Here is a 7,809-nt window from a genome sequence, read left to right as displayed (position 1 = left end):
TAATGATTTACCGAAAAACCATAAAGCGTGAGCGTGTTTGTCCCGAACATGTCGGAAAACCGTCGGCGTACGGCTTTAGCGCCGATGCTTATCAGTGTCAGTATCAGCTGTTACACGTTTTTCTACGTCATTGAACATATATGAACGTAGATGCACCGTCGCAAATATAAACCCGTGAGTAGCTTTGTGAGCGTTCTCTGACGCCACAGAAAGATAAACCAATCAGCCAGATGCAACCTTTTCAGCGTGTTTCAAGTACCTCAGCATGTCGTCCAATCACAACATTTTTAACAAAACTTTAACAAGCGATGCAAGTCCCAGCTCTGACTCTCAGTTTGGCTGCTGGGCTTCTGACCGTTCCTGGCAGCGGATCACACGGACACTTGGCAAGCTTACGGTGTAAAAAACCCTCAAAGACCACTTCAAAACATTTTTTCCACATTAACAGAACCTTTGAAAAACAGTCGATATTGTTCTTCTGATCTTTCTTACTTTCAACTTTCTGCCATAGTCTTGTCTCCATGAATAAGTATGTCGTCTCTTAAAGCTATAAGGAAATGCCCTTTTCCGTTTCGTCTCATCTTAAGCTTAACTCCGGATGAATGTCATTTCGGATTATTAACCCACGGTGTCACCGTGTAGCCGGTGTAGTTATTGTGAATGTATCGAGTTTCTAAAATGTTTCCATCAACGTCTCAGCAGTATGCTTTGACTGGCTCACTTCAGATACCGCAAACCCATCCATCCATCTGTCCATCCGTCCATCCGTCCGTCCGTCCGTCCGTTAGTCCATCTGTCCAACCATCTGTCCATCTGTCCATCCATATGTATATCCATGCATCCTTTCATCCATCCATCCATCCAGCCGTCCATCCATCCAGCCATCCGTCTGTCCGTCCATCCGTCCATCCGTCCGTCCGTCCATCCGTCCGTCCGTCCGTCCATCCTTCCGTCCGTCTGTCCATCCATCCATTGGTCCATCCAGCCGTCCATCCATCCAGCCATCCGTCCGTCCGTCCGTCCATCCTTCCGTCCGTCTGTCCATCCATCCATTGGTCCATCCAGCCGTCCATCCATCCAGCCATCCGTCCGTCTGTCCATCCATCCGTCCGTCCGTCCGTCCAGCCATCTGTCCGTCTGTCCATCCATCCATTGGTCCATCCAGCCGTCCATCCATCCAGCCATCCGTCCGTCCATCCATCCATCCGTCCGTCCGTCCATCCATCTGTCCGTCCATCCGTCCGTCCGTCCGTCCATCCGTCCGTCCGTCCATCCTTCCGTCCGTCTGTCCATCCATCCATTGGTCCATCCAGCCGTCCATCCATCCAGCCATCCGTCCGTCTGTCCATCCATCCATCCGTCCGTCCGTCCAGCCATCTGTCCGTCTGTCCATCCATCCATCCATCCATTCGTCCATCCATATGCGTATCCATGCATCCTTTCATCCATTCGTCCATCCATCCATTCATCCATCCATCCATCCATCCATCCATCCATCCATCCATCCAACCATTCACCTGTCCATCCATTCGTCCATCCATATGTATATCCATGCATCCTTTCATCCATTTGTCCATCCATCCAGCCATCCATCCCTCCATCCATCCATCCATCCATCCAGCCATCCATCCCTCCATCCATCCGTCCATCCATATGCATATCCATGCATCCTTCCATCCATTCGTCCATCCATCCATATATCCATCTATCCTTTTGTCCATCTATCCATTCATCCATCCATCCATCCATCCATCCATCCATTCATCCATTCACCTATCCATCCATCCATCCATGCATCTATCCATCCACCCATTCAGCCATTCATCCATCCATTCATCCATCCGTCCATCCATTTTCCATACCACTTATCCTACACAGGTTCGCAGGGAGCCTGGAGCCTCTCCCTTGGGACCCGGGGAAGGAGGCAGGGGACGCCCTGGACGAGGGTTCCAACCTATCGCAGGATACAATCGTGTTCCCCCTCACAAACTACGGCCAATTTGGAAATGCCAGTCAGCCTACAACACATGTCTTTGGTCTGGTGAAGGAAACTGAAGTTCCCGAAGGCACGGGTAGAACATAAAAACTCCACACACACAGGATGGAGGTGGAGGCCACTGTGCCCCCAGATACTCCAAGCGTCTTCTGAAAAAAAAAAAACCATCAATGAATATGTTCTGCAAACGTTAGTCGCGTAGTGGTTACACCAGTAGTGATTCAGTGTGATGAGTCAGAGAGGAATAGCTTCAAGTGTAATAACAGTAATACACCGGAATAGGGTCAAATATATAACCACAGGCGACGTGTCCTCAATTCAAAACGTTCTTATCTACTGTAAATGAAGGGAGCGTTTGTGTTTACAATATAACCATGAATAACGAGAAAAGCTTGTTTCTCAAAGTAAACTAAGCCCCGATACAGTCACCTCATACCAGGACATATTCTGTGAGTAGTGTAATACAATTTTCATATAAAACAATGGATGAAATGAAATGACTTCATTCTGGACGTCTTTCACGCTAAACAGTCTCTACACAGTGACCTTGTCTCAGCAAGTTTGTTTAAAACAGAAAGTATCCGAGGCATTCGCGTGAGAGTCGAGCACTGACGCGAGCGGGACTCGGGCCGCGGAAAAAAACATTCCAATAGTTGTTTATTCATGTTATTAAACGATTAATTGGTTTAGAAATATCTTTCTAAACCAATATCTACCAAGAAGAAAATTTGATAAGGAACTTGTTGCGTATTTAAAAACGATCTCTCTCTCTCACCCCACGACGTCTGTCGTCGTTAATCCGAACCTAAACAGGCTAAACTTATCGTTCTGTGTGAGATGATTTCTTCGGTGGTTCTGCAGGTTCCTCTTAGAAATGATTTTTCATTGTGGTTCTTTCTGAACAGTTTCTGCTCCAGCGTTCCACGCGTCCTTTATTCCTTCCTATCTTCCAGGAAGTGATGAATTCTGGGCTGGAATTTACGCCCCTTGTGGAAATGTTTAGGTTTAGGCTTTACGTTCTTGAACGCTGGAATGGAAAAAATAACGCCATGAACCCGTTACGCAGATATTAAAAACAACCATCTCTGTGGAACAACTTCTGTTTGGTTCGCGTTTACGGTTACGTCAAGGTTTACGCTTTTCCCATTCCCTGTAACGTTCTCTTTGTGCACGTGTGCATGGACTCACCTTCAGTGTTTGCATTCGTTCACGTTTTCGAAGCGTGTTTAAGTTCACACAAACCCCCCCCCCGACCACATTCTTTGTAATCGTTTCTTTTCGGCTTCGTAGAACTTCGTAAAACTGCCTAAGCAAGAGAGTCTGTACGCTGCAAGAGATCTGTGCTGTTTAAAATCAGTGCTGGGCCTGAAAACAGCTACCGTATGGTGCAGTAGCGTCGGCGCTCCTGCTGCCCCTAGTGGCTTCACTATGGTATTACATACTAGGCATTGAGGCCTGTTAACTTTTATAATGCATTATAACATGTTTCCATTGTTAGTTAAACGTACGAAACATAGTCAGTTTGTAAAAAATCAGTGTCGTATTCGTGCATCCTTATTAAAAACGACGCGTTGACGATTGACATTTTTTTTTAAATTATATTTTTGTGATTTTATGTCCTGTTATACATGCATGCAACTCATGCAACTAAGTGACTTAGTTGAAATAAGTGCATTTTTCTTTTTTGCTGTTTCGTTCTGTCTGCCAGTCTTGAAAACGATCTGGTGATGAGGCAACACACATGGCGTAAAATTAAACCTGAGCTTGCAGAAAATCAACGTGTAAAAGCTGAGCACATGATTACTTATGAAGTGAAACCAGACACAGAGAAGGTTACTTTCCCCCCAACAACCGTTGACTTCAGAAAAGATTGCATAGGAATAAGGAAGCTGGTTTTATGCAATCCAGACTGATTTCAGCATATTAAAACTAAATGATGGTTTATCCCTGATTATTAAATTGTATTTATATAATGGCTTTTTAACCGTAGCGGTTTCTCATTCACCCATTCACCCATTCACACACACACACACACCAACGGTGGCAGAGCTGCTATACAAGGCTCTAGCTTGCCATCAGGAGCAACTTAGCGTTCGGTGTCTCGCCCAAGGACACTTCGTAGTCACGTGGGCCAGGAATCAAACCGCCAACCCTACTATCAGTGGACTGGCAACCCGCTCTACCACCTGAGCCACAGCCACCCAGGAACATTGAGTGAATACACAACACAGATCCTTTGCCTTAACCTCAACTCAGGTCAGGCCTGTTCAAGTTGAAACTGTATGAAAAATATGGATGCGATGCCAGTACATCACATGGTGCCATTCACACACATTCCTAAAAACATCATAGTAGTTTCCTCTAAGAGGGAGTGAGTGTGTACCAGTACCAGTACATCACATGGCACCATGCGCACAGTCATCCCCACCTGACCGATTCTACTGGGATGTTATTTTGTGGTGTTGAGAACTGGAAGGAAAGCCACACAGAGAATGTGCAAAGACCGAACCACGAGTTCAGGATGGAACGCTGGACCTGTGAGGCGGCAAAACTACCCTGCAATTTCCACCACCGGAACAAAATTAAGTGCAACCGCAGACACAGCTGCTATGCTCCACGGACCCCTGGCATCCTGGGATCCCACTGTGACGTTCTTGTAAATCTAAAAGTGACCAATGTGCAAGTCTGGTTAGAAACACCGCCTGTTTTGACGTTTCCTAGATCCTCACCTGTCGCGTTTAGCTTTGGTCTTAATTGACCTCTTTCTCACTCTTGACGCGAGCTTTCCCGAAGAAACCCTGACGTACAGGAAATACAGGTCGACCTAGCGAGTGTGAGGTTTCTCAAACAGCCAGGTAAAAACAGATCAAGACAAAGCTCTTACAGTCAAGATCAGACCTTTAAGATGAAATCTAATCTTAGAGTCTGCTGTGCCTTAAAAAAACAAAACAAAAAAGGTTTCACTGGAATGTCTATACTTGGATTCATCTCTAAGAATGATTTCAGGAGACGAGCTTTTTTTTTTTTTTTTCTTTTTAAAAAAAGAGTGATCTTGATTCTTCAATTATTGCTCTAAAATTGTGATAAAATCAGTGAGCGCACAGGTGTACATGGGCTTGCCTCCTGAGTTCGTCTTTTTTTCGGTTGATTTCAGGTCCGTGAACAGATTCACCCGACCGTTCGGGGCACAGCGAGTGAGTTCAGTGACGATGTTTTGTCTCAACAAGAATGTCATGTTTTTGCAATCATTTTTTTTTTCTTCCTGTCTACTTTTTGCCAAAGTTTGCCTGCGTCTTGCTCCTGAAGATATAAAGCGGAAAAAAGAGGAATAAAGACTTGGGGTCTTGGTTTTCAGTTCCTTTTTTATTTGAATCCGGCCGAGCACGATGACGTTCGGCCGCTTGCGTGAGTCAGTTGCGTCATCGCAACTTGTTTGGTCAAGTTGTTGTTGCGTCATCGCGCTGGGTCTTCTCATTTTGTTTTCGCGATCGGCAAAGTCTCTCTTCGGCTTAGGCCACCTCATGAACAAGAGATTTTCCCCAAGAGATTTTCCTGAAGGGGACGTCAAAAGTCCTGCTCTAGCAAACACGGCTATCCATCCATCTTCTATACCGCTTATCCTTTTCAGGGTCACGGGGAACCTGGAGCCTATCTCAGGGAGCGTCAGGTACAAGGCGGGTAAACGTCAGGTAAACGGTACCAGGGCAGGGCACAATCACAAACATTTCACACACCCATTCATACACCACTGACACGCCAATCAGCCTACCGTACATGTCTGTGGACTAGGGAGAAAACCGGAGTACCCGGAGAGAACCCCCGCAGCACGGGGAGAACATGCAAACTCCAAACAGGACCACGGTGGGAATCGAACCCCCGACCCCCTGAGGTGTGAGGCGAACGTGCTAACCACTAAGCCACCGTGCGCCCCGCAAACACGGCTAATCATTAATAATTAATCATTAAGGACACAGTCGTTACCACTGAATGTTTTCTTTTTCAGACCAACACATGTCACGATCTCCCCTTCTGGCAGCTCGCTCGGAGAGCCGGAGGGCGCGCGCTTGCACGAGCTACGTGCACGAGTGCTCAGCGAGCGCGTGCTCTTCGGATGTTGATAACCGTGACATTGTTTACTGTGGACATGTGCGTTTGTTTTGTTTCTGTTCTGTCTCCTCCCTGTTTTGTAATCGGTTGTTGTTGTTCGAGGGTGTGGCTTTATTGTTCTCAGCTGCCAGCACTTAACGCTGATTATGTTCGGGATATATACCGCTCGCTTCACTGTACACCTCGCGGAGTATTAGATATAGTATAGAAGAGAGTTCATGTTACGTACCTTGATAGATTTTAGTTAGTTTACCACGATAGATTAGTTCATTTAGACCACGCTGGTATTTCCGCTCCCAGTTCCCTGTCATAGCTTTATGTTTCCTGTTTTTTGTTTTGACCCTGTTCTCTGTGAACTTCGATTCCCAGTTTGCCCCGCTTATGTTTGCCGATCGCCCGACCCACTGCCTGTTTTTGACTACGCATCTGTTTCACGGTTTGGATTTATCTTCCCGTCTCCTTTAAATAAAAACGTCTTTACCTGCGCTTGCTTCCGTATTCTACTCCGTGACAGTGATGGACTGGATTCCGTCTCATCCAGGATCTGGATAGACTCCACTACAACATGAGAACAGTGGAGTTCAATCGGAGCAGTGTTTCAGCACCGCAGGGAGAATGCTAGCAGGAATTCGGAACCAGTCTCAGGATAAAACCGAGGAGGTTTTTTTTTTTTTTTTTTTTTTTTTCCTAGGGACTGGTGTGAAAGTGCTTTTTTGTTATGAACTTGGGACAAGCTGCGTTGCACTATGAAAATGTGTCGAGTAACATGTTTAAAAAGAAATGAAACGAAAGTCATTTAACTCTGTAGGCCAACTTTGTTCAGTGTGTTCAGTGACTAACTGTTGATTTTTTTTTTTTTTGAGTAATTGATAAGTCAGAAATTTTCAATTGTTCATGATAAGCGCGTGACGTCGGTCATATTGTCAACATGAGACACGATGAACAAAAGAAAAAAAAAAAATCCCATATGAGTCCACTGTCAAACGTATTATCTTAGAATTAATAACAGATTACAAGGTATTATTAACCGCCTCGCAATAATGAGGTGTTGACAACAAATAAATTCACCCTCATCGTTTTTGCATAGATCAAATTTCGAAATGAGCAAAAGCAAAAAAAGATAAGAGTGCAAACGGGCTAAAAAAGTGCGAAAAGTGCTGACGTTGCAATAATATATGAGTATAAGAGTGCTATATCTTTTGTGAATATTGACATTTCCAGTGCAGGAATGTTATAGTCATTGCATCAGCTTTTCAGACTGTTCAAGGTCCGTTGCACAGACAGCGTCAGACGGGGAATTACTCAGGTCATTATTGTAATGATACAGACGATACTTTTTCCTTGCAGAACCAGACGTCTGGCTTCAACAGAAAGTATGGGGATCTGGGGAATTTAACAAGAAGCTGTCCTTTCATTAAAAAGCAGCCGATCCAACTGCCACGGCAAATTAGCGACAGCATCTGGCAACAACGCTGGATTATTTTCTTTACTTCTTTAGCCCATTGTGCTTTTTAGAAACCTTTTCATGCTTTTTAAAAAGGAGTTTTAAGGGTGGTGCTCAGTGAAACTATTGTCTAGTGCCTCGCTAAGAAAAGCGTCATTGTGTCGGAGCTTTCAGCGCTGCCAGAAAACAACATCCAGCCGAAGCGTAGACGGCCAATCAGATCGCAAAGCGCTGCCGCTGGGATTTGTCGATCGTAATCGTG

Source organism: Ictalurus punctatus, chromosome 5, assembly GCF_001660625.3.
Source record: "Ictalurus punctatus breed USDA103 chromosome 5, Coco_2.0, whole genome shotgun sequence".
Lineage (NCBI taxonomy): Eukaryota > Metazoa > Chordata > Actinopteri > Siluriformes > Ictaluridae > Ictalurus > Ictalurus punctatus.
This window is presented reverse-complemented; position numbering follows the sequence as displayed.